Source organism: Bos javanicus, chromosome 5 (assembly GCF_032452875.1).
Source record: "Bos javanicus breed banteng chromosome 5, ARS-OSU_banteng_1.0, whole genome shotgun sequence".
NCBI classification, from domain to species: Eukaryota; Metazoa; Chordata; class Mammalia; order Artiodactyla; family Bovidae; genus Bos; species Bos javanicus.
Window position 1 is genome coordinate 96344214 of NC_083872.1, and position 27810 is coordinate 96372023.

Sequence of the window (27810 nt, forward strand, 5' to 3'; positions counted from 1 at the left end):
TGCCCCTGGGGAGCCTAGCAGAGTTCTGGCATGGGGTGGGCTTGTACCAAGTGGCTGGTGCTGTGTCAGCGCTGTCCATGCATGAATGAATCTGACAATCCCAATCCCCCAACCCCGAAAGTGTGTGTAGTTATTGCCTGCATTTTATGGAAGAGAATACCAAGGACACAAAGAGGTTAAAACTTGTGTAGCTCAAGTGGCAGAGTTGGGATTTGAACCCAGCTGTCTGGCTGGAGCTCATGCTCTTAAGCTTTATGCTCTATAGCTCTGTAGTAAATTTTTATGGCCGACTCGAGCGGTCAGACACTTGGACATATTTTGTGTCCCGTTCTCCGTAATGAGGAGAGTGCACATGGTTGGGACCATGCTCCTTAGATATAAGACACACCCAGGACCGTATTCCAGAAAAGCAAGGGCATGTGTTAGCATCGTCAGTGATCAGCTTTGCTGTGGATGGAGTGGATTGTGCTTCTCTGCTTCTTGCTGTCATCACCTTTTGGTGCCTTAAGGTTTTCTGGTCACCATCTCTTCCAAGGGGACCTGCTAACCTGCACACCCCTCCATTGTTTCTTATAACGGTCTAACATGGTGGCAGGTCCAGAAAACAGTGGTTGAAAACAAGCACTCAGGAGTCAGACAGCCAGAACTTCCATACAGCTCCTTTGGTTTACTGGGCAGAGATCTTCATATCTCTGTAACCCCAGATTCCTTACCTGTACGAGGGACTTCCCTCGTGGCTCAGATGGTAAAGAATCTGCCTGCAATGCAGGAGACCTGGGTTCGATCCCTGGATTGTGAAGATCCCCTGAAGAAGGGAATGGCTACCCACTCCAGTATTCTTGCCTGGAGAATCCCATGAACAAAGGAGCCTGGCGGGCTACAGTCCATGGGGTTGCACAGAGTTGGACAAGACTGAGCGACTAACACTGACTTTTCAAGATGTTCAGTTCAGTTCAGTCGCTCAGTTGTGTCCAACTCTTTGCCACCCCATGGACTGCAGTACACCAGGCTTTCCTGTCCATCACCAATTCGCCGACCCTACTCAAACTCATGTCCATTGAGTCGGTGATGCCATCCAACCATCTTATTCTCTGTTGTCCCCTTCTCCTCCTACCTTCAATCTTTCTCAGCATCACGGTCTTTTCAAGTCTTTTCAAATGAGTCAGTTCTTTGCATCAGGTGGCCAAAGTATTGGAGTTTCAGCTTCAGCATCAATCCTTCCAGTGAATATTCAGGATTGATTTCCTTTAAGATGGAAATTCAAGATGAGGTATTCATAATTCTGGCCTTTCAGTCATTATGAGAATTAAGTGACTTATTTCACTTTGAACTGTACTTGTGACAGAGTTAGCATTCAGTAAGTAATAACTATTATGACAGCCCTTGGTCCCCACCCAGCCAGAGCCAGTTTGGTGGTGAGGATGTAATGCGTAGTTGTCCCATGTTTGGGGCAGTCATTTCTGGCTTAAGGCCTTCCAGATGAAGACTGGCATTGACCTCTTTGAATATCTTATTAGATCATAGATGGCAAGAGAAGAAAGTATGGTCAAGAGCTGACATGTTCCTAGAATATTGAGAGAAAATGAAATCTAAGTACACACAAAAAAATGCAGATCATATGCATAAATAGGCCCCAGTCTCCAGGAGTTGGTGATGGACAGGGAGGGCTGGCGTGCTGCGATTCACAGGGTCACAAAGAGTCGGACACGACTGAGTAACTGGACTGAACTGAACTGAATCAAAGATTTAAAAATTAAAGTGAGCTTTGGGCAGAATGACTATGAACTGATCAGAGGGGGAAAATAGAAAGATGTAAGGAAACCTGTAAACAAACAAACAATTTGAGCAAGAAAGGGAAGTTTTCAATGAAAGAAGGAAACAGAGGCCAAGACAAACTGACTTGTTTGTAATAGTAATAATCACTTACATTTTTGGAGTGCTGTATAGTTTTCCAGGTGGTGCAGCAGTAAAGAATCTACCTGCAATACAGGAGACTTGTAGGAGACCTGGGTTCAACCCCTGGTCAGGAAGATCCCCTGGAGAAGGAAATGGCAACTCACTCCAGTATTCTTGCCTGGGAAATCCCATGGACAGAGGAGCTTGGCATGCAACAGTCCATGGGGTCACAAAAGAGTTAGACCTGACTTCTTGTTCATTCGATAAGTCGTGTCTGACTTTGGACACTGGATCCCATGGACTGCTGCACACCAGACTTCTCTGTCCTTCACTACCTCCCAGAGTTTGCTCAAACTCATTCATATCCTTTGAGTCGATGATACCATCCAACCATCTCATCCTTTGCCGCCCCCTTCTCCTCCTGTCCTCTATCTTTCCCAGCATCAGGGTCTTTTCCAGTGAGTCGACTCTTTGCATCAGGTAGCCAAAGTATTGGAGTTTCAGCTTCAGCATCAGTCCTTCCATGAATATTCACAGTTGATTTACTTTTGGATTGACTGGTTTGATCTCTTTGCTGTCCAAGGCACTCTCAAGAGACCCTTAGCGACATGACTTAGCAACTAATCAAACAAACAAAACAAATTGTTCTGGGCTTTCTCATGTTTTCTTCCCCACATATTTTTGATAGTCCCAGTGTAGGAGAAATTCTGGCAGAAATGGTTATCCCCATTTTACAGATGATGAAATTGAGGCAGAGTCCTCTAGTGATTATACAAAAGGGTACAGCTGAAGAGAAAAAAAGAGATGGAGCTCCATCCCAGCTTTTCTGAGTTCCAAGTCCAGTGTTCTTTCTTCTCTGCCTCCACTTTGAGAGAGACAAGGAGAGATGCTTGTTACCTTGGGTGAGAAAGCCAGATTGAAGAAACAAGGAGGAAAAATGACTCTGGTGAGCGGATGAGCCTATTTAGGAAAAGTGAAGGTTGTGAAACCTGAAAAGGTCAGGCCAACATATTGTGCAAAAGACAGAAGAATTTAGGAGAAGGGAGTTATCATTTTACTTCTTTATATTTGTCTTTACTTTCCAAAGTTCCACAATAAAGTGAATTATTCAGAAAAGATGCTATAGGAAATAAAAAAATAAAGACTTTCAATTATATCAAGAATTAGATAAATGTAAAGGGGTAAAGATCATCACCATAAGGGCCAGAGGTATACCCTTGCTTTCTTAGAAAATCACTGGGAACTGGTTACTCACATACAATCACATGTGTGTGTTTGTGGGTTATGTGTGTGTGTGTGGGTGGGCATAACCTGGGTTCTAGCGTGGGTTAGGGAACACAAAACCAAATTAAAATTGGAGGGTATTTTGATACATTAATCAAGAAGAGTATAGTGAATAACCCCAGGTCTTAAAGGCAGATTCTAAGGTGCCTCTAACAAGAAAGTGGTCACTGCAGGGCAAAGGCTGCCATTTGAGAAAATCACAGAGGATTGGAAAGACGTCTGAGGGCCAGCTTCTAACCTTTTTTAAAAAAGAGATGATGACTGAAAGTTACAAACTCAGGAGCATAAATGTTACAGTGGAAAAATATTGAACCTCCCAGTCCATTTCCAGCTCCTTAAAGAGACCAGGCCTTGGCAACCATCAACATGGGTTTTTAAGGAACAAACCCTATTAGAACTGTGGTTTTCTGAGAAGGACAGGCTTGGCAGACTGTAGGCAACTGATACATGTAATTAAGAAGAAGTAATGAAAGTTTTAGATCTGACTTCCCTGGAGAGTCTACCTTTTAAGCAGAAAAATGGGGCGAAGTGAATAGACGGTGCTCAGAAGGGAGCGATGGGCAGTGCAGCTGGCCCTGGAGATGCTGTGGAAATGTGACTGCCTCTCGCCTGGGAGCACTTGAACTCAGCCTCTGTTCTGTCCTCGACAAGATGGGATGGTGAAGCCGGCGCTCTGCCTGCCCCTCAGGGACTATTCTCCTGGCTAAGGGGTGGGGGTGTTGCTCCAGAGGTGGCTCTGCAGCTGTGGTGTGGAGAACACTCCACTTACAGCCTCTGCAAGTCCTGCCACCACCCCTGCGCCCCGATTTATCTTTGCCATCACTCCTCCCACTCCCTGCCCACACATGCACTTGATCAGTGATTTCTAAAATGTGTCCTCTGGACCCTCTTCCCAGAAAAACCCACTTTCGAGCCAACTCCTCCAACGCCACACCAGAGGTTAGGCATGGGTGCCATGAAGGCCAGGTTCAGAACCCTTGCCCTAGGCCCCATGTCCAGGAAACACCCTGGCACGTATTCCTCCACTTCTTTGTCTGTGGAACGGAGTGGGCTGTGGTGAAGAATTTTCCTTGAGGTTCCAGCTCCTGTGTTCTTCCAGGTTCAACCACCCTCATGGGTTCGATTACAGAATGTTTATGAGGTCAAGTACTGGACTCCAGCCTCTCTTTGCTGTGGAATCAGGCATTATGCCTGTTTCTCCAAGTGCCAACAAGCTAGGAGCTGATACTAGAGCACAAATGGCTGAAGGAGCAGGCAAATTGAAGTTCAAGATGGTCTAAGCAAGTGATGTAGTAGCCTTGGCCATCTGGCCAGACATGAGCCAGCCAGCACGGCCGCTTGCGGGTGAGGGGACTGGAGTGCTTTGGAAGTAGTAGATGTGATTCAAACAAAGTAGATTCCGGGCAGAAACTACCACCTCATACCTCTCCCAGTCTACTCCATCTGACTCCTGGGCTTTTGTCTAAGACCCTGAGGACAATGTCTAACCAGAGACAAATGCTCCTTTGGGACCCAGAGTAAGGATTTCTTTAGGTTTCTGAGAGGACTCCCCTCCCCTTCCAACAGAAGGGACAGTCAGTGAAAATAAGTTTTTTGGATCCCCTTCTTCCCCTTCCTCCAGGTGGGAGCTTTGTATTTTTATTGGGTGTCAGACAGTGCTTTTCCAAGCTGCTTGGGGCCAGCATCTTTAGGATTTCTAGGCTGGAATCCCTGTGGCTTTTAAACCAAAGCAAACTTGGAGATTTTGAATAGTGCCTTTGGAGGGAAAGGCCAAAGCCCCTTTAGTTCTGCCCAGATCATCAGCCCACAGGAGACAACGGCCCTGAATTTGCCACTTGCCACCGAGTGACCTTGGATTAGGTGTTTGATTTTTTGGCCCTGGGTTTCCCCTCTTGTGTGAAGTGCAGGTTATGTGAAGGTTCGATGAGGCAAAGTATTATATAAAGTACCTGGAACTTTAACTCCCTGGCCTCTGCCGTCCACACCCTTGGAACAGGGCCGGGGAGTTCTTAGTAGGGCAGGACAGCGGAAAAGTGATGCTCTGTATTGGTCTTCTCCGTCTTCCGATTCTCTTACACAAATACCTTCCCCAGCCTATCCCTCAGCGATCCTTCACTCCAGCTCTAGTGCGCAGAGGAGAAGCAGTACAGAAGCTGGGAGTGGTTTTTTTTTTTTTTCCCGAGTATGAGAAAGGCAGAGGAAGTGTGTGAAACCTGGTGGCCTAGGATGACCTTGGGGAGTGGGGAATGTTTCTAAATTGGTCCTGAAGATAGGTGGGTTGGGGGTATGTGTGCACTATCCAAAGAGAGCTGAGCCTGGGATCCCGACGTTATTAGAGACGATGGCAGCAGCAAAGAAAGAGGGAGAGACAGAAAAAGAGAGTGACAGAAGGAAAAAGAGAGTGACAGAAGGAAAAAGAGGAAAGTGGCACATTCAGGACATCAGCTTCAATCAGTTTCTTTGGCTTCTCTTCCCCTTTGTGTGTTGAGGACAAAAAATACAGGGAGGGCAAGAAAATGGGAGAGGGGCGGAAAGGAAAGGGCTGTAAGGAAGTTCCCCTTCCCAGACCCTGGGGACGGGACTTGTGTGGGCAGAGTGTCAGTCTGAGGTCTGACTGTAGTCCCCCAAGAGGGGACACCCCTACTTCCCTGCCTGCCCATTTTGCCTGCCTGGCTGATGATGATAAGGATGGAGTCATCTGCAGTTTTGGCAGACTTCCGGGGAGAGTCGGAGAGCGACAGCTGCTCTCCTCAACCCTGGGAAGTTCTGTCTGGACTCCGGGGGTAGTTTTTGCAACCTCTTGGTGGAGGTCAGCCAGCCTGTCCGCTGGCCCAGCCTCTCCTGGGCTTCCTTGGGCATCACAGCCACGGGCCAACCTGCTGCCCGGCAGACATGTGCTGGCTGCAGCCTGTTCCGTGCCCACATCTCTCTCAGTCCTGCCTCTAAATGGTGGCAGACAGACATTTTGGGAAGGAATTAAGCATTATGAATTCATAGAATGTCAAGCATTCAAACAGCAAATAGAAATCACTTTGGACTTTTTCCTTGGTTTTTGTCACGGTGTCTACCGGTTGCTTAGGCAATCCAGGGTTAATTTTATACAGAATGAATGCCGCGTGCGAACCTCTGAGTTGAGTACCTGCAGGCTGGTGGGTTATTGGTCTTTGTGAAACCCTTCTGTTTCCATGGGAGAAGAGGTGGATGTGTTGAAGGCACTGGATCCTGGTCTCCCTTTGGTGTCCAAATCAGGGAATCAGGGGTGGGGATGAGGTGGGCGTGGAGGCAGGGACCGCCCCACTCTGCTCCCGCCGGGTTCCTCTGTGCCGCTGGGCTCCAGCCCGGATGCAGCTGGAGCACGGAGCTGCTGCCAAGTGAAGCCGTGCTCTCTGCTGCTTGCTGTGTGAAAGAGCCAGCCCGGTGCATGTGTGTGTGTGTGTGTGTGTGTGTGTGTGTGTGTAAGACAGAGACAGAAAGACACAGAGACAGAAAGACAGAGAGAAGATGAGAATATGAATGAAAAAATCATTCCTTCACGGAATACAAGAAGCCTTAGAGAATGTTCCCTGGGGCACCGATTCCAGTTTCTTCATCGGGCACCAGGATATTTGAAATGCTGCCCAGGTGATTCTGATGGACAGCCAGGCTGGAGAATTGCTCCCCTAGACCCAGCGCCCTGGCTGCTCCCTCACCTGCTCTTTTGTCTCCGGTGCTGCTTTATCACCCACACGGCTCTTTGCAGCATCTGCTCCAAGCGATCGAGTCCCCAGTTTCTTTGAAACTCCTGGCCATTCTTGTCTGCCTGTCCAATGGACCCGTGTTTCTAAAAGACATGGTGGATTGATTAAATAAATGCTCTTAACCCTGTAATTTTATGCACACGACTCTACATGCTGTGGAAATAACGGTTCTTAGATTTGTTATTCTAAGTGGATTGTTCAAATCGCCCAGAGGGAAAGAACTTTCTCTAATTTTAATAGAACAAGTGTTTATTTAGCTATTCAGTTAAAATAGTCAACGTTTTTACTTTTGATTCCTTTTCCTGCTATATTTCAAAATATACACTAAAGGAACTTGGAAATATGTTGGATTCATGGGTTCTCGCACGTTTCCTTGGCACATCAACCCCTTACCAACTGAGACACATCCTCCACTTTGTCTGCCTTGCACCTCAGGTCTCCAGCAATGTCCTTCCCCTAAATTATCATGTCTTTCTCACCCCCTCCCCCCGAAGACCTCAATTTGCCCTCTTTGTGACCTTCAAGCTCTGCTTCCTCCATTTCTCTTGGATCCCCTGACCTGACCATGTGGAACCCTTGTTGCTTCTCTCCCTTCCCTGCTCGACCACTGAGGTTTCCTCACCCTCTGGTTTAATATCTCCACCACTGACCCATCAACTTGCAGTCGTATCTGCTTTTTCTGTTCTGTCACTCACACTACTAAGAGAGGATGACAAAAGTCCCAGAAGTCTCATTTCATTTGTCATGCTCAGAGTCCTTCCTTCCAAAACACCATAATCCCTGAAGGATGGGGGTGACCAGCCTTTGTCTGCAAGCCCCAGAGTCACATGCTCACCTTGTCCTGAAAGCATCACCTCCCCAGGCATTCGCTCCAAACCGTTGTTCACGGTCCACGGTCTCCTGACACTTGGCTGAAAAAGTCAACACTCTCTGATGTACGTGTCCACCATCCTCCTCTTCTCAACGCAAATGGTCATGTCTGTCTTTTGTTTGCTGGAAACTGCAGAGGGGCCTCCCTTCCATCTTTCACGACTTGGACAAGCTTTTTTATTTCTGGCCCAATCGTCTTTTCTTTCTTTTTTTTTTTTTTTAATTTTTCTCAGAGCCGCCGGCGGGAGGGGTGGCTGCGACCCCGCCCCGCGCACACCCCTAGCGCCCGCGCCCGCAGCTCCGCCCCCGCCCCTTGTCTTTTCATTAGAAGTTTTGCTGTCACGTTCAAGGCTCCTCTCCTGACATGATGAAATCCTGTCTTCCCATGGCTTCTTCACTGCTGCTTTCAATGGTGACTTTTTAGGTGGTTGCCCTAAATCCTTTATTTCTCCAAAGCAACGTTCATTTTCCCCCAACTCATTCATTTTCCCCGCTCCTTTCTGAAGTCCCCATGTCTTTCTCTCAGAGCCTCAGGGCTGGCACTTCTGGGAGCCTATGCATCTCCCCAACTCCCTGTCTCCAGCCCTGATGGGCTCTGTCTTCAGAACACTTTCACATATGATTCTTCCTTTCCACAAAAACACTGGTCAAGCCTCGTGTTAACAGATCATGGACCTTGAACCTAAACTGCCCAACATTGTCAGTTCCTAGTAGTGAAATCTTTGAAAAATCATCTGACCTCTGAGTGTCCGTTTCCTTACTCATATAATCGGGGTAATAATAGTATAGCTGTTTCAAAATGTTTGGGACTTAAATCACTAAATATCTCTCAAGTATTTAAAACCGTACCTGGCACATTGTGAGAGTCCAGCGAATAAATGTTCGATGTTCCTATGACCTCACATCTGTGGTTCTCAGCTGGAGACCATGTGGCCTCTTGGGAGGCACTTGGCCACATTTGGAGCTAGTTTTGAATTTCACAGCTGGGGAGAGGAGGGCTACTGTCACCTAGTGAGTGGAGGCCCCAGATGCCGCTCAGTTCAGTTCAGTCACTCGGTCATGTCTCTTTGCCACCCCATGAACTACAGCACGCCAGGCTTCCCTGTCCATCGCCAACTCCAGGAGCCTGCTCAAACTCATGTCCATCGAGTCAGTGATGCCGCCCAACCATGTCATCCTCTGTCATCCCCTTATTCTCCTGCCTTCAATCTTTTCCAGCAACAGAGTCTTTTCCAATGAGTCAGTTCTTCATATGAGGTGGCCAAAGTATTGGAGCTTCAGCTTCAGCATCAGTCCTTGCAATGAATATTGAGGACTCATTTCCTTTAGGATTGACTGGTTTGATCTCCTTGCCATCCAAGGGACTCTCAGGAGTCTTCAGTGTCCTGTAAGGCGTGGGACAGCCCCTGGAAACAACAGTCCAGTCACAATGTCAGTAGAAACTCTGCCCTGCATCTTGGCCCAGACCCTGCCACCGCCTTCTCAAGGTGTAATCTAGTGTCTGCTTCTGTTTTATTCCTCAAGCCTCAGGTCTTCGGAAGACTCAGTTTATCACCTGGTTTCAGTGATGTACTTATTCCCATGGTTCTGAAATCTCCATTTCCAGCATCCTAATGGCATCTCCAGTGGTTTTTCAGAAAAATCTTCCCTGAAACATCTTCCCAATTTTGGAAGATGTTAAAGAAAAAAACATTAATTTTTTTTTTATTGGAGTATAGCTGCTTTAGAATATTGTGTTAGTTTCTGCTGAACAGCAAAGTGAATCAGCCAGACATATACATATGTCCACTCTTTTCAAGATTCTTTTCCCATATAGGTCATAGAGAGTGTTCAGTAGAGTTTTCTGTGCTATACAATACTTCATTATTGTGTGTGCTGTGCTCAGTCATGTCTGACTCTTTGCGACCCCATAGACTGTACCCCACCAGGCTTCTCTGTCTGTCCGAATTTCCCAGGCAAGAATACTGGAATGGGTTGCCACTTCCTCCTCCAGGGCATCTTCCCAACCCAGGGATCAAACTCACGTCTCCTGTGTCTCCTGCATTGCAGATGGATACTTTACCCGTGAGCCTTCCAGGAAGCCCAGGTCATTATTAGTTATCTATTTTATACATAGTACTGTGTATATCCATCCCAATCTCTCAATTTATCCCCCTCCCCCTGGTAATCATGTTTATTTTCTGCATCTGTGACTCTATTTCTGTTGTGTAGATAAGTTCACTTGTACCCATTTTTTTAGATTCCACATGTAACCGATATCATATGATCCATGTATTTGTCGGACTTACTCCACTCAGTATTCCGGCATCCTGATGATGTCTCCAGTGTGAAAGTTTTTCAGAAAGATCTCCCCAGGCACATCCTCCAAAAATGGGAAAATTAAAGGAAAAGCATTAGAAAAAAAAGACCTCTCCCTTCTCCGTTCAGATGGCCACCCTCACAACGTTCCCCCGTTGCCAGTCGCACACTGTCCTGGCCCAGGTTCCCACTGGCTGTCTCCCCGGGAGCTCCTGCCTCCAGCCCACGCCGCTTTCGGCCAGTGTTTCCTTTGGTCCTTATTTCCATTTCCATGACTACTGCTAGTGCAGGACTCAGGCTGCCTTGCCTTCCTCCCCTCCTCGCCCCAATCCTTCACACGGCTGCTGGAATTGTCTTCATTAAACACTGTTTTCCTCTGCTCAAGAGTCCACAGTGGCTCTCCATTACCACTTATTAGCAAAAGGAAATTCCCCCACGAAGCCCATTAAGGCTTGACCTCCCTGTTGCTTGGGGCCCCGGCCCCGGCGGCCGTTAGCCTTTGTGTTACTGCCCACCCCCCAGGTCTCTGGGCGCTTACCTGTCTGACCCCCCCGGCCACCCCATCCTGTCTTTGCTACTTGGCATCTTATAATCTCCCGCCCTGGAAGGTCTTCTTTTTTTGCCCAAACAGCTCCATTACCTCTTTCAAAGTCTGGCTCAGTTTTGAACTCTCTGAGGAAGCTTCCTGAATAGCCCACCATATTCTCCCGGTCCTCTTACTCCGACTCTCTTTTGGTCTTAAGTACTTACTAGATTTGGTCTACGCTAGTTTACACCTGCTGAGGTGTATAAGGAATCCCTAAGCATTTTGAAAGCCTTTCTGTATGTGCGTGTTTCATTCCCTCCACCTTTTTTTGGTCGTACCTCTGTTTTTTAAAGCTAATTCCCATGGCTCAAATAAAGTACACTGCGTATTGTAGGACTTCAATAAATGGTGTCTCTGAAACTGTCTTCTCCGCCCCCCTCCTTTTAAGGGGACTCCAGGAGGAACTCCAAGATTGTGTTTTATGGGTGACTTTAAAATAACCTTCTCTTCTCTTTCTGGTTACATTGGTGTTGGGAGGAAGAGGAGGAGGAGGATGGAGGGGGGAAATTTGGTTTTGCCAAACACAGCCAACAAAACAGCTCTGCTAAAGAATCAGCTATCAAGAGCAAGGATGTGGTTGTGAGAAAAAACATACTAGTGCCTCGACCCGGGCACTTGTAACAGAGATGCTTCATGGGGATAAAGAGAAGTTGGAACCCTAAAACACTGTGCACGCCAGGTGTTTTAGCTTCTGAGGGTAACACCTAGCTCTTGTTTAGCATTTTGCACCTAGCAGCAATTTTTTCCCCCATTTTGTTGAGAGATAATTGACATCCATCATTGTATCCATTTTAGGTGGATGATGGTTTGATTTGCATATATTATGAAGTAATTACCACAATAGGTGCAGCGAACATCCATCTTCTCACATAGTTCTCATGAAAGGAAATGGAAATAGCAAGGAATGAAGGGGGGAAAAAAAACCCTTTTGGGATTGAGAGCTTTCAGAACTTTCTCTGCTAACTTTCCTGTATGTCATGAAGCAATGTTAATGTGATTTAGGAAGTAGATGAAGACATTCCATTCTGCAGCCGAGGGTTGAAACTGAGGGCTGGGGGACTTGCCTCTGGTCCTCATGACTGTTGTAAACTCAGGGTTCTCCCCTGAGAACTGCCTCATCTTACTTTGTCAGCTAAGGTGTTAGGGGTCACACATCCTATTCCGTTGTGCTTATCATCGAGGTTGGACTGCTGAGGGATTCCTGGATGACATTAAAGCCTGTGGGAAGGAAAGTGGGGCCTTGAATTAACTCCCAGTTAGTGCTTCTGTAACCCCTACACTTTAGTCCTAATCTGGGGTGTCCAAAGGCCTCTTCACAACAACCTTAAGACCAGTGCTGTCCAGTAGGACTTTCTACCATGAGGGAAATGTCTTATATCTTTTCTGTCCAATGCAGTAGCTCTTGGCCACACATGGCAAGTGTGCCTGGAGAGTTTAAGTGTAAATAGTCACAGGTGGCCAGTGGTTCCCCACTGGGCATCGAAGCTCTAGAGTCGCTATTTCCTTATACTCAACAGAGTCAGTAATTTGTCTAATCTGGGTTTTTAACCTCATCTGCCTTCCCTTTTTACCTCTTGGGAGGTCCCAGTTCACCATGAAGAACTGAAGGTGGGGGCTTGCTGGGGAGCAGTGTCATCAGAGTCTGGACCATCTGTAGGAGAGAGGCGAGTGTTGAGAGCCACCTGCCGTCCCGGGTAGGGAGGGTTTACAGAGAACGAACCACCAGTTCCTGGGTCCCCTCCCTGTCCCCTGCCCCCAGCAGCCCCAGGCCAGCTTAGCACTCACGTATGGGGGGCCTCAGCCTCTTCCCAAGGGGCCCAGGCTGAGGGAGGCTGGGCCACGTGGAGGGGGCTCTATGTAGCCCACCATCACTGTGTGGTCCACGGGAAGGTTATTGAGGAGATGCAAACAGACTCATAAGTGCTTCTGTCTCCAGTGTCCATGGAGACACACCTCAGGAGTCCCTGTGGTTGAAGCCTTTCTTTACAGCTCTTCACCTCTCTTGTGTGTGTCAGTGTGTGTACACACATACTTTCCTGCCCACAACTTGCATTTCTTAGCAGTCCTAGTGTTTGCTGAGTCTGGACCCCCATCAGAGGCTCCGGGAGGCAGATGTGTTGCTGCCAAGTCCAGTGGAAGCCTCAGAAAATGACCCCCGACTCCCAGGAGAGGAGCTAATGAAAGCAATAGGTTGATGGCCTGGCCTGACCTGACCTTCTCTTTGCGTGTGTCTTTCCCCTTTCTTGTTTTCATATTCTGCTCAACTTGAATTTTAATCTGATTCATTATTTAATGCCTATGAGGGGAACTACTGAGTTCTTTTTAACCTATGGGACAGAGGCTTTGGGAGCTCTAATCCTCCACAAATGGAACAAACTCGTGGAAATGGAGGGGAGAGGGAAAAAGGGCTCTGCTCCAAAACCCAGCCTTTAATATCAGGACCAGAGGGAGGGTTCCAAGCTCTGATTCTCTGAGTCCAGAGAAATTTTGGAACAAGATAACCTTGACATTAACTGTTTCAGGCACATTCATTGTTGTTTAGTCGCTAAGTTGTGTCCAACGGTGTGACTCCATGGACTGCAGTGCATCAGGCTTCCCTGTGCTTCACTATCTCCCGGAGTTTGCTCAGATTCATGTCCATTGAGTCCGTGATGCTGTCTGACCATCTCATCCCCTGCCGCTCCCTTCTCCTTTTGTCTCAGTCTTTCCCAGCATGAGGGTCTTTTTGTTTCTTTACATCAGGTGGCCAAAGTATTGGAGCTTCAGTATCATTTAAGGGACATAGAGGCTACTTATACAGGTAAAATGTATCCTTTGGGTCCTTATTGCCATGGACGTTTATAGAAAAGTAGAAGTTGGTCATTCAGCAGCTTTCTGGTGAACTCTCAGGGGACAGTCTGGGTCTCACCCCTGATGCTACAGCTGGTTGCTGGTGCTGTGACACCACCCAGGGCTTCCAGGGTCCACACAGAATGGACAGCTGGAGGCAGTGACTTGAGGAACAAGGTTCTGGGCTTCAGACTAAGGGGTTTAAAGCAGAACCAAGGTGGGAGCATTCAGGGCAGCTGTGACCAAGAGTTATTGCCCAGGAGATGTGGGTTCGATCTCTGGGGTTGGGAAGATCCCTTGGAGATGCTATGCTAAGTCACTTCAGTCGTGTCCGACTCTGTGTGACCCCATAGATGGCAGCCCACCAGGCTCCCCCGTCCCTGGGATTCTCCAGGCACAACCCATTGCAGTGTTCTTGCCTGGGAAGTCCCATGGACAGAGGAGCTGGTGGGCTGCAGCCCATGGGATCACAAAAGAGTCAGACACTACTTAGCGACTAAACAACAAACGACAAGAGATTTTTGCAGAATTTTCTCCCAGGAATGTAGATTTTTAAGAATGTAACTCAGGGACTTCCCTGGCAGTCCAGTAGTTAAGATGCTGCACTCCCAGTGTAGGGGGCATGGATTCTGCCCCTGGTCAGAGAACTACCATCCCACATGTTGTACAATGAGTAGGGGTGGGGTGGGGAGGGAGAGAAAGTAACTCAGATTGCCACAAGCTGTCTTTTAAATCACAGATCTAATAGCATCTGCCTTCTCTGAAACCTTTCATGGCTCATTACAACCTGTAGACCCAAGTCCTCGCTGTCGCCTGCTGGTGGCCCAGGCTCCAGGGTTTGACTTTTAGAGGGTAGGCAGCCTCCTGCCCACTGCATTACCTTCTCCTTTGTCCTTTGCTACACTTGCCTTGGCCCCAACAGCTCATCTTCTGGTGCCCCTCCACTCTTGGCTTTGTCAGAATTCTAGCCATTCTTCAAGGTCTCATTGGAGGCCACCTCCTCTAAAAAGCCATCCCATAACTATCAGACAGGCAGCACCTTCTCTCTTCCGCAGTCTTAAGCACCCCTCTCTGTCCTCTACATGGCGTTCGTCACTGCCAAGTCTGCTTTCAGATGATTAATACACACATCTGACACCACCACTGGACGGCGGGCCCTGGACGGTCTGGCTGCCTCTGCTCATCTTCATGTTCTGCATGGGATCCAGGAAGGCACATTGCATGTGGTGAAGTGAAAGTCATGCAGTCGTGTCCGACTCTTTGCGACCCCATGGACTAATCCATGGAATTCTCCAGGCCAGAATACTGGAGTGGGTAGCCTTCCCAGCCCAGGGATAGAACCCATGTCTCCTGCGTTGCGGGCAGATTCTTTACCAGCTGAGCCACAAGGAAAGCCCAAGAATACTGGAGTGGGTAGCCTATCCCTTCTCCAGCAGATCTTTCCGACCCAGGAATCAAACCAGGGCCTCCTACGTAGCAGGCAGAGTCTTTGCCAGCTGAGCTATGAGGGTAGCCTTTTGCATATGGTAGGCACATTAAGTGGCTCTGTCCTTTGTTTCTTCGCTGACGCTGCTGGCTGTTTACCTTTAGCTCTTCATCTGCCTTTTATGCCTGATTGTTTCTAAGTATTGTATAATGTGTCCAGGCCCCAGCGTGGAATCAGGTAATGGATGAAAGCTGCCCCTGTGTCTGTGATGAATTCTGCCCAGTTCGTCTCAAAATCATTCAGAGACAGAAATAATTTTAACTAAGGAGAATAAATACATTTTGCTCCAGTTAGAACTTGTTTCTTGCTCTTTAAAGCCATCACTTTAAAGTTTCAGATTTGAATACAATTGGCTCTTCGTATCTTCGGGTTCCACTTTCAGGGAAGCAACCAACTGTGGATGGAAAATACCCAGGGTGGGAGTGTGGATCCCAGTAAGCTTCAAAAGGCAGGATTTGAATTTGCTGCTCACTGACTACTACTTACAGAGCATTTCCATTGAACTTTTTACATAGCAGTTCCATTGTATTAGGTATTGTGAGTAATCTAGAGATGATTTAAAGTAGAAGGATGTGCTTAGGTTTTATGCAAATACCATGTAATTTTATACAAAGGACTTGAGTATCACGGAACTTTGGTATCTGCAGAGGGGACAGGGAGGGGGATGTCCTGGAATGAACCCTTCTTGTGCACCCAGGGACAACTGTACTCTGTTCAGTTAGAACCAGGGGGTGGCAAATTTAGGCAAAATTCTAAGTGTGATGCAAATGTGTGATGAGGCCTCAGTTCTCATTGTTAGCCTTTAAGCATCTCTTAAAAAAAAAATTAATTGGAGTGTACTTGATTTACAAGATTGCAATAGTTCCAGGTGTACAGCAAAGTGATTCAGTTATATATACACATATATTCATTCTTCTTAAGATTCTTTTCTCATCTGGGTTATCACAAAATATTGAGTAGAGTTCCCTACAGTGCTATACAGTAGGTCCTTGTTGGTTATGTCTCTCATACATAGTAGTGTGTGTGTATGTTCATCGCAAGCTCCTAATTTATACCCCCCAACCCCCACCTTTCCCCTTTGGCAACTGTAAGTTTGTTCTCAATATCTGTGTGTCTCTTTCTGTTTTGTAAATAAGTTCATTTGTATCTTTTTTAAAAATTAGATTCCACATATGAGTGATATTATATGATATTTGTCTGACTTAACTTCAATTAGTATGATAATCTCTAGGTCCACTCATTTAGCTGCACATGGCATTCTTTCATTATTTTTTTATGGCCGAGTAATATTCCATTGTATGTATGTACCACATCTTCTTTGGCATTCCTTTGGCAATGGGCATTTAGGTTGTTCCATGTGTCGGCTATTGTTAGTAGCACTGCAATAAACTGGGTGGATGTATTCTTTCAGATTATGCTTTTCTCTCTGATGGGTGCCCAGGAGTGGGATTGCTGGATCATATGGTAGTTCTATTCTTAGTTTTTTAAGGAACCTCCATACTGTTCTCCATAGTGGTTGTACCAATTTTTATTCCTAGCAACAGTGTAGGAAGGTTCCCTTTTCTCCACACTCTCTCCAGCATTTATTGTTTATAGACATTTTGATGATGGCCATTCTGACTGGTGTGAGATATATCTCATTATAGTTTTGATTTGCATTTTTCATAATTAGTGATGTTGGGCATCTTTTCATGTCCTTTTTGACCATCTGTATGTCTTCTTTGGAGAAATGTCGAATCTGTCCATTTTTTGATTGGGTTAACCCATTGGGTTAACATCTTTAATATTATTTCAGGGTGTCGGTTTTGGATGTGTGTTTTCCTAAACTATGTTTCTGACTGGTATTTAGATTGATCAACAGGTCAAATCCTGTTAGAAGAAGTAGCTTGAACATGAAAACCTCTCTACTACCAAAGAATGCCAGGAGTAAAGCTCTAACTCATTTATCTCAAATAATATTCAGTCGAATAGAACATTGTGATTTAAAATTTATGATCAAATTGTAGTTTACTGAAGTATTCCGTTTCCTTCCTTCACATATCTTAAAGATGTTATGTTAAATCTATGATCAATTTTGTTGATCTCTTGAGATGGGAAGATGATGAGGGGATGGGTGAGTTGGTGGAGGAATCATTTTACAAGTAGACTTCGGTGATTCTGAAAGTTTAGCCCCAGACCATTGCCATCCAGTGCGCATGTGCTCAGTTACTAAGCTGTGATCCCCTCTTTGCTACCTCAGGGACTGTAGCCTGCCAGGCTCCCCTGTCAATCAAGTGAGTATTGCAGTCAAGTCATGTGATGTTTTTGGTTACCCAGTGCATATAAAATTATAGTTACACTATACTGTAGTCTATTAAGTGTGCAAGAGTGTTGTATCTAAAAAAAAAAAAAAAACAATGTAGAAACCTTAATTATAGAATACTTTATTGCTAAAAAAAAAAGGGGGAATCATCATCTGACAATGCAGGGTTGGCACAAACCTTCAGTTTGTAAAAAAAAAAAAAAAAGAATGCAATGTTTATGACTCACAATTAAACTAGGGTGCCTTTATATGCACCTGGAGGAAAAGAGGGCACTAACTTGCCACTGCCCCTATCTCCGTCAGCTCCATCATGAAGGCATTTCTCTAAAGTGGAAGTTTTCCTCTTTGATTGGATTCTTGGCAGGCTCATTGCACAAGGTTTTTAATTTTTTTTCCCCAGTTTTGCAACAGCCTATGCTCCTCTTACGTCATAAGAATTTTTTTTTCCCCTTTAAAAAAGGAAAAGAAGAAAGAAAAAAAAAAGGAAAAGAAGAAAAACTTCTTTTTTCTCTGGTTTGTATGTCCCCAGATGGTTCCCCTGATCTTGGATGGTGCTCGGTCTGCAGATGGCCTGGCTGCTGTGTAAAGGTCCGGTGGCAAACACTGTCATGCTTTTATGTAGAGCTGAGAAGCCAGAGCTGACCTGAGCCTGGTAGCCTTGGGCTCCATCCTCTGTCTCACCTTCAGCAGCACCTCACCAGTGTTCATTGCCATGGGCAGGCTCCTACTGTCTCTAGCCTGGCTAGTTCCCTTTGTTGAATCATGTAGCAAAATTATGTTTGTTTGTGATGGTCATCTTTTTTAGAGCTGAGATGAGATGCATAATCAGGGTCAGTGTAGATTTGGCCTGAACCTAGTGGGCAGATTATATCTGAAAGATAAAGTCATAGAATGTAAATACAGAGAGGGACCACTCATTGTGTGGTTGAGGATACTAAGACTGTACTGAGCAAATGTCAAAGAGTGAAACTAGTGCCTGTTCTGTGGCCAGAACTCAGGCAACCTGGCTCCCATTCCACATCTTTTTGAAAACTACATCAATGGTTGACATGTTGTTTTGATCCCACATTTTGGCTAGTAAAATGTTTTGGAATATTTACCCTCAGTGTGTGTATACTTATTACATTGCTAGGAAAATAAAAGTCCACATCAGGTGGTTTGATAAAGGGATTGGAAGAGCTGACACAATAAATGGGGCATGGCTGATGCCATATCAACCCCAGATAGCAAAATAGGAAGTCAGTACTGACCTTTGATTCACAAGGAACAGGAGGGAAGCTGTCCAGTGGGAGCTGGAAGGCATGGTGGCTGTTTAGCTGAGAAAGGAAACCAAGGAGGAGGTATAGCCCCTGGGGTGTGCTGACCAGTGTGGAATATCCCAGCTTCTCCTGGCTTTGGTACCCCTCCATCTCTGGGCAGTACCTTTATTGTTTAAACCTGGCCAGAGTTTGGATTTCTCTGGCAGCCCAGTGATTAAGTCTTCTCGCTTCCACTGCAGGGGACATGGGTTCAGTCCCCGATGGGGGAACTAAGATCTTGCAACCTAGCTGGAGTCTATGGCTGCAAAGCCTGGGGAAGGTGGTCCACAGGGTGTGCCCCCTACCATCCAGAGCAGTGGAGGGGAAGTGTAGGGAGACAGATCTTAGAGCCAAACAGGAAAATGGACATGGATTACTTTCCAAGGGTGGCAGCGACACCGCCTCCCCTCCCTGCTCTTCTGCAGTGTGAGCTGGCTGCTCCCCTTTGCGGGTGGAGCCTAGTCCCCTCCCCCGTGTCTGGGCAGTTTTATGAACGCTTCCATCAACTGGGTCTGGAGAGAGATCCTAGGGGACTTCTGAGGCAAGGTCGCCTAGTGGCTCTCATTTGGTTTCTTGGTTCATTTGCTCTCTGGACCTTCCAGCTTCCGGACAGTGAGAAGCCACCTGCAGAGGCCACTTCTGTGGTGCAGGCCAGGGTCCCTGCTGAGCCCAGTGCCAGCCATGTCTTGGAGAAGTTCCAGTCAATTATAGCATCTGACCCTCGGAATCACCTCCCAGCCATTTGAGTCTTTCTTGCTCAGCCCCCAATGTCATGGGTCTGAGACAAGCAATCCCACCGAGTTCTGTCCAGACTCCTAACTCTCAGAATCTGTAAGCATAATACAAGGCCTGTTATTTTATACCACTAAATTTTGCAGTGGTTTCTTCCACAGCCATCTATCTATAATTGGAACACAAGTGACCAAGATGTTTATTTAGTACATAATTATATGTGTGTGCTGTCTAATATGTGGTGTCCATTATAAAGCACACAGAAAACCAGAAATTAAAAATGGGTGAGATGAATGTAAATAGAAGTTCTCACATTTTCTTCCCGTGCCTAGTGAATGGACTTGCCCAGAACCTGGGATTCTGGAGAGTATATATTATTCTATACATTAGATTCATGTCCAGAAGAGGATGGAATCACGGCTACTTAGAAGTTCTGGTCTTCTAAGTAGCCAGTGACTACTTGAGCAGTCTATGAGGAGGAAAGACTGGGGGGCAGTGTCAGAGATGGGAAAGACATGATGCAGAGGTGCCCAGGGAGGTAGGCAGTGAGGAGGGGAGATCCCATGAGGTGGAAGGCAGGGCTCCTAGACTGGTGGAGATTTGTCCTGAAGCAGTGTGAGGCTCTGAGGCTCTGAGTTGACTTTCATTTCTACAGTGCCATTCTCGACCATCACATCACCCAATGCTGATTCCTATGGACACGGTACTTCTCACGGTTAGTGTGCAGAGATGTGTTACAGTCTAATAAACCCAATAGGAACCATGACTGAGACCTGATTCTAGAATTAAGTGCTTCAGTCATCTTCATATTTCCAGGAAGAGATTGCATGCATGCATGCTAAGTCTCTTTAGTGGTGTCCGACTCTTTGTGACCCCAGGACTGTAGCCTGCCAGGTTCCTCTGTCCATGGGATCTCCAAGCAAGAATATTGGAGAGGGGTGCCATTTCCTTCTCCAGGGAATCTTCCTGAGCCCCACGTCTCTTACGTCTCCTGCATTGGCCTGTGTGGTCTTTCACACTAGCACCACTTGAGCCATCTCAGGAAGAGATTGGGTGGAGTCTTTTGTCTAGTATCTCTCATTTCCTTTAAAAGACCTCTAGTGGATTCCATCAGTATACATGGTATGCAGATATAGGTACATACTTAAGGCCCTTATTTACATCTTCATCCTTACATCACTGTATACATGTAGTTCTATCCCCTACCCCAGCTCCCAAAATCGACCTAAGGTTTTGGAATTTTCCTTTCTGCTTATATATACACAGATGTACTGATGAAATAAAATGTACTTATGTAGAAAACCCGTACAAATAAACATATCTAATCTATTGAGTATTGAGGAGGATTAATAAAAAATCATACTTTTTCTCCCTTTTCTGACAATCTGCATAAAGCCTATTTATCACCTTTTTAAAAAAAATTTATTTTAATTTTTGGCTGTACTGGGTTTTCGTTGGGCTTTTCTCTAGTTGCAGCCAGTGGGGGCTACTCTCTAGTTAATGGTGGGTGCACAGACCTCTCATTGCGGTGGCTTCTCTTGTTGCTGAGCACGAGCTCTAGGGTGCAAAGGCTTCAGTAGTTGCATTTCCCAGGCTCTGGAGCAGAGGCTCAATAGTTGTGGCTCACAGCTTAGTCACTCTGCGGCCTGTGGGATCTTCCCGGATCAGGGATCAAACCTGAGTCTCCTTCACTGGCAGGTGGATTCTTTACCACTGAGCCTCCAGGGCAGCCCCTGTTGCCTTCTTACCATGAATGAATTCCCTTTCGAGAACTGTACAAGTCCCCCAGCTGTACTATGGGGGTCAGCACTGTTGGGGTGTGGGTTCACAGATGATGTCCTAGCCCTGGAGGAGCTCACAGTCTGGAAGGAGAGATGAATAGATGGTGGTTGAGACTGTTTTGTGTGGTGGGTGCTGAGACGGGAGTGGTGGGTGTGATATGCTGGGTAGCTGGACAGACACTTAGTTTCAATGAAATCTTCCTGGAGTTTTGACAAATGGGGGCAATTAGGCAGCTCTATCAACCATGAATTGCATATGCTTGGCTTTTGGGTGCAGTGAGCTTTCTGCAAACAGACTGGATTATTTGACTTGAATATCCCTTAATGAGACAAGTTAATTTGCCCAAGGGGACCTCTTCACCCCTTACATTTAGGCTAAATGCTTTACATGTTGGATTTTCTTATTCTGGCTTTGGGGTTCCCATCTTCCCCTGGCATGAATTCTCTCTGGCCAGTCTACCACGCAGAGAGACTGTCTGGGGGCTCACTCTGGTTTTCAGTATTGCCAGTCCATTCTTGGCCTTGGCTGGTCGGCATATGGAAAGTTTACCCATACCGTCTCTAGGGTTGCCACATTTAGAGCATTAAAAATACTTTAACACTCAGTTTGGTTTAAATTTCAGATAAACAAAGATCCTTTTTTAGTATATGTTCTAAGTATAGCAACATTTGCATACTTATACTAAAAATATATGTTATTTATCATTGAAATTCAAATTTTATTGGGTGCCCTGTATTTTGTCTGGAAAGCCATATCATCACTCTCCCTTGTCTTTACTCTTCTTTTTTCTAAAAAAAAAATTAATTAATTAATTTGGCTGCAGTAGGTCTTAGTTGCAGCACACACAATCTTCCATCTTACTTGCAGCATGCAGGATCTTTAGTTGTGGCCTCTAGTTCCTGGATCAGGGATTGAACCTCTGCACTGGGAGGGGAGAATTTTAGTCACTGGACCACCGGCGAAGTCCTGGCTTTATTCTTCTTGGAATGCTCACAAGGGAGTGAGAAATGTCTGCAGCTTTTATCTCTAGAAGCGCCTCTTCTGGAGTGGAGTCTTATCCTTTGTTCTCCTCTTTCCTGATCCAGCTTAGCTTTTTCCTATGCTGAGCGTGATTTAACCTGTCAGTCAGAGCACCTGTGCTGAGCTTGCTTCTGATGGGGAACTCTGGTGATATTAAAAATCTGGCCTTTGGTTGAACTGCATCTACCCAAGTGATATTGTACTTAAAACTTATCTTGTCCCACAGACTTTAAGTGGAAAGCTCTTCATAAGGAACTGTGTTGGAAGCCTGAGTCAGAGGTGGGAGTGAAGGCTGAGGGAGCAAAGAGCGTTCACGGTCAGGCAGGAACCCGAGACATCTCACCTGACACATCAGAAGTGCTTTTTGTTTATTTCTTCATTGGGCAAGTGGCTCCTGGACTGGCAAGGAGCCAGATCCACGCAGCACCGGTAATTTATTGAGCTTGCCGTCCATGCCAGACACTGCGCTAAATGCTTTCATGAATGTTCTCATTTGATCCTCACACTAATTTGATGAGGTAAGTACTCTTGTCACCTTCGTCTTATAAGTGAGGCAACAGGCTGAAAGCAATTGAATCACTTGCCCAAGGCCCCAGGTAAGTGCGCAAGCTGGGATCTGAACCCTAGTTAGTTCTGGGGTCCTGCTTTTAACTACGATGCTTAGGCCTGGGCTGTGTGGTGGGTGGGTCTCAGTAGACCTTTGTGGGTTGATTTACTTGCTCTGTTCTTAACAATTTCTAACAAGGAGGGATCCATGACCCCCTCTTTAGTGACTTCTTCTGGTGTGGGAGGCCCCATTTTGATGGGCGGCTCTTCCATATATGAATAAGACATCTTCCCGTCCACAGTAGAAAACCATTTTTCGGCATCAGTGGGAGAAGCAGCCTGATCAGCCTTTCTGTGTAAAGTAGTGGCTCTTCTGTTTCCTCCAGCCACCTCTAGTCTTTCCTCTTAGTTTCTGTAGTCATCATGATCAAAGATAATTCAAGTGTCCATTTCTTAACGCTTAGTATCTTCTGTTGCTTTCTTTTGAATTCCTCCTCAATTACATGGATTAAGTTCATAGTGAATATGAGTTCAGTGGACTTGGATCTTGTGTGTTATGTGCTGCAGATGCAGCCTAGCTTGGTACATATCGAATGTTGGGTCTTGTCTTTCTGTATCCATCTCTTTGTTTGCTTGGCTGCTTACCAGTGTGCATGCCACTGAGTGTAACTTCTTCTTGGTGTTGTGGTTTGTGAGCTTACTCAAAAATACCTGAACGTGTACACAAATTAAGGAGTTGGTTAAAAATCCTGTGTCCACCATGGGATGCTTGACACGTGTTACAGAGACCAATGACAGTGCAGATGTCACATGGGATGTGATCATAAGAGCGTAGTGCTCCACACAGCCGGAGAGTCCCACACCAGTGGCTTGGAGCTGCTTGCAGATGCCCCAGCAGCTTTCATGCTTTAAGTCCTGTAAAGACTTTAGGACACCCCGTTGTCTCTCTGGTTGAGTGTTCAGATTGAGGGTCTTGGGAACCTGAGCAGCTCTGGGAAAAGAGAAGCAGAGAGGAAAACTGCTGTTGGTGATCTCGGGGAGCCTGGATGTGGGAGAGCTCTGGCACTGAAACAGTTGGAAACTTTCTTTGTTGAAATTCCTGTGTAGCAGCAAGTTGCTTCTGAGATGTCTCTGATAATCATTCTTTTCCCCAGCTGAGGATTGCTTGCTGTCCACGCCAGAGTGAGGGCGCACATCGACCTTCCCCACTGTTTTCTTTCCAGAAACTCTGGGTTCTTTAGTCTAGGGACTCAGCCCTGATCTGGAGCCCTGAGCACTCACTTCTGGAGCTGAAGCAGGGATCCCCTGATGTCCAGCAAACACCCAGATATTCCTGCTGTTATCTGTTACAGGGACTCTCAGCCTGCTCTGCTGGGGGCCTGAGATACAGGAAAAGTCATAGGGTCTCTGGGAGCATCCTTTAAAGGGTCATTCAGCTAAACACTCCTTTCCTAAGCACTTAGTTCTTTCCAAGAAAAAGTGGGCCTCAGCAGTATGGCAAGTCTATGGTCCCTGGGTTGCCCAAGTAGCTGCCCATCAGTTTAGAGGGACCAAAGTGCCAGTCATCCTAGATGTTCCCTGTGTGCGCAGAGCCCGTCCCCATTATTCTCATGATTCACTGATCAGCTTGCTTACATTGAGGCCTTTCTGGAGACTGCACCTCCTGGGTCTTGACTGTGAATTAGGACACAGCATCTCTGGTTTTGCCGATGGCATGGGTGTAACCTGCATTCAGAAGAGTTTCAAATTTTCTAACCAGAGGTAGAGTTGCTTCTCGCAGGATCCAAGTCTCTTAGGTCTGGACCCCTCTCCCCTTCAGGAACATGGTTTTTGAATGAATAGACTTTGTTAAGTCACCAGTGTTGGCTGTGTCGCCACCAACTGTGCCACAGTCTTTGGCATCAGAGCGGAACTGGATGACTCTGGCAAAAATGAATTGGAGAGGATCTTAAAAAAAAAAAAAAAAAAAGAAGTCTAAGGCCCAAATCTGTAGGACTGTGCTTTATCTGTGAACAAAGAAAAATAGGACTTCTTTGCTATTTACAGTGCTGTCTCAGCAAGGCACACACTTCAGCATCTTCAGTCCCCCCAGAGGGCTCGCAGAGGTTTGTTGTTCTTTCATCGCGGTGCATTTTTGAATTTAGCATTTAAACATATGGGGCAGGGTTGGATTGATCCTTATGAAAAGAAAGCATTTACCCGAAGGATACCCACTGGCAGGGACTTTCTTTAGGCTTTTTCTATGAGGCACTGTGGCTGTGTTTGCCCCAGAACATTCTTTTTTGTTTCCATCCAACAACAGTTTGGCATTTCATACTGTATTTACTTACCCTTGTGCTACTTTTTGGGTATACCATCTTTCCCTCCCCCAATAGCATTTTTTTCTATATTTAACTGAAAGATAGTTGGCTTTCGTATGAATAAGTGCCACTTTAAGGGTCTAGATGGAACTATGGCAATGTTTGTCATAGTTTTCTTGTAGAGAGATGTCCTGGGGAGAGTGCAGAGAACAATTTCAGTTTAAAATTGCTGCTGCAGAGATCACAGTGCTAAGACTAGATATTTTAGTATACTGGAATTATAGGTAAACCTTTCCTCTCTCCTTCCTATGTGTTAAAAACATTCCTATTGCTTTTTAATGAAAAATAACTGTTATTAAAAGGCATCACTGAATTTTAAAAATGCGCTGCTTCCTTGGTTCTGGGACAGGCCAGTAAGCCTAGAGGGTGATAGATAACATGAGATTCACTCTGTAGAAGCGATTTGAAGAAGAATCCATGCTTCATCCTCAGCTTCACGCTGGCTGTTGGTATGATGGTTGCCATGGTGATGCTTCAGGTGTCATCAGCAGAGGATCTGAGCAGGGACTGTGAATAAGCCACAGCCACAGGTGGGGTCCTACAGGGTCCATGGCCACATTTTTTATGTCAGAGTTTCAAGTTGGAAAGGAGAAGATGGAATTATTGAAAATACAAGACACAGGCTGGAGAATGTCCATGGAGATGTTGAAATATTATGTTGCAGGGTGTAGGAGAGGGTTGCTGTTGGATGTGTGTGTGTGTGTGTGTGTGTGTGTGTGTGTGTGTGTGTGTGTGTCTGGGGCTGTGTGTGGGATTGTGGCTGTCTTTGCTCCTGTTATTGATCACAGTCCTCTAGTGATGGGAAGCTTATTTCTGAGCTATGTTCCAACTTGCCTGGCAAAGACTGGTTCATGGGCTCTGCTGCTTGCTGGGCCAAGCTGTTGACTCTCCCCTGTTGGGAGATAATGAGGAGAAGAAAGCAACACACAGTCTAGGTGGTGTAATCCCAAGATCATTCACAGACATGGCGAGCCTCAGCCGTTTCCTACCCTGAGTGGATACGTACATGCAACTTCAGGATTTATTAGCTTCACTGGCTACACTTAGGTTAGCAGGAAAGTCCACAGTTCTTCAGTGTTCTAGAAGTTCTCCAGCACAATATCCTTCAAGCCGGAGAACAGATGCTTTTGTGAGCACATGAAGACATCCCAAGGAATATGAAGGCAGGGACAGTGTTAAGGGACTGAATTTCCAGATCTCCAGTTTCCTAGTATATTCTTTCCTAAAAATTTATCTGCTGGAGAAAGTGCTCTCTCCCGTTCATGGTTGTCCTTGTCTACTTTACAAAAGAAAAGGTTCTGTCTCATTTTCTTAGTATTTTACTATATACATTGCCCTAAGCTGAAAACCCTTCTTGGGCAGGGTACACATAAAGGAATAATTAGAAATACTGGAGGGGCTTCCCAGGTGGCTCAGTGGTAAAAAAATCTGCCTGCCAATGCAGGAGGTGCCAGAGTGTGGGTTTGGTGCCAGGGTTGGGAAGATCCCCTGGAGTAGGAAGTGGCAACCCTGGGAAATTCCATGGACAGAGGAGCCTGGGGGGCTGCAGTCCATGGGGTTGCAAAGAGTCAGACACAACTGAACGACTGAGCACAATACACACAAGAGATACTGGCGTCAGGGGAAACTTCCTTTAGTCAATACACCATAAACTATCTTGTATCCAGCTTACTAAGAGATATATTTCAAATAAAATCTTTTTATAGTAGTTTTTGTTCAATTGTGGCAAAATGCATGTAACATAAAATCTAATAAGATTTTACTATTCATGTTGAATACCCATCTGTCAAAATTTATCATGTATTTATGTTATTTTCCCTGAACGTTTACAAATAATAATTGTAATATTATCTCAATCCACAAAAGAACAGTTAAACACTTAGAGTTCATGATTATAGGTAATACACAGTAGTCATAAACTTCAATTTATTTTGATTGCAAAGAAGCATGATAGAGAGTGATCATTCCAGTATTAATACTTTTAAGCATGATATATATTGTACTACCACACAATCTTGCGGGGGAAATGAGACAGAAATACAATGCAGGGAACCAAGGAAATGATATAAAATTTATGACACTTAAAGAAGAGCTCCGTCTTATATTTTGAAAGTGCATGGTGGTAGATACCAAGTTACTCTGGTATTTACACTCCATTGAATACATTTAAAAGAGTGATGGAACAGTTTATCTTAAAGTGTGTATATTTACTGTATGGCAGAAATTGTATCCTTTGGAACATTTAGACTATGGTGAGAAAAAACTTAAATGTCAATTTAAATTCGGGCACCAGGGTGCATCATTTTAAGGAATCTTTTTTGTGGCTAACTTAGCAAAAGTTTTGAAGACATTATGCTGCTCTCCTTACTCCAAATTTTATATACTGATACTAATTTCAAAGCCTAACTCTCAGTGAGAACCTACTAAATAGCACAGGGAACTCTCCTTGTTGCTGAAACTCAGCCTCTGCTTATTGGTGCCGAATAGAAATGCAGAGACAGAGTTTTGGGTGGAGTAGAAAAGAGTAGCTTTTATTGCTTTGCCAGGCAAAGGGGGCTGCCCTGAAGACCGTGTGACCCACCCTGGAGGCGCAGTAGTGAGGAGTTTTATAGTGTTCAAGAAGCAGGGCGTGATCCGCTCATGGACGGTTCTTGGATGGTTGGCATCAAGGTGAAGTTTCAAGCATCGTTAACCTTCTGGCTTCAACCAGGCTAGGGTCTGTGTTCTTGTGGTCAGCAGTTTTCATCTGGAGGGGGGGGGGTCTTCCAGATGAACAATTTAGGA

The 27810-nt window shown here is 45.7% G+C and overlaps 1 protein-coding gene across 2 annotated transcripts in view; it reads left to right on the forward strand.

Annotated features, from left to right (window-relative positions):
* The window catches only part of GRIN2B (glutamate ionotropic receptor NMDA type subunit 2B), a 511560-nt gene that overhangs the window by 13979 nt on the left and 469771 nt on the right, over positions 1 to 27810 (forward strand). The window lies entirely within an intron of this gene.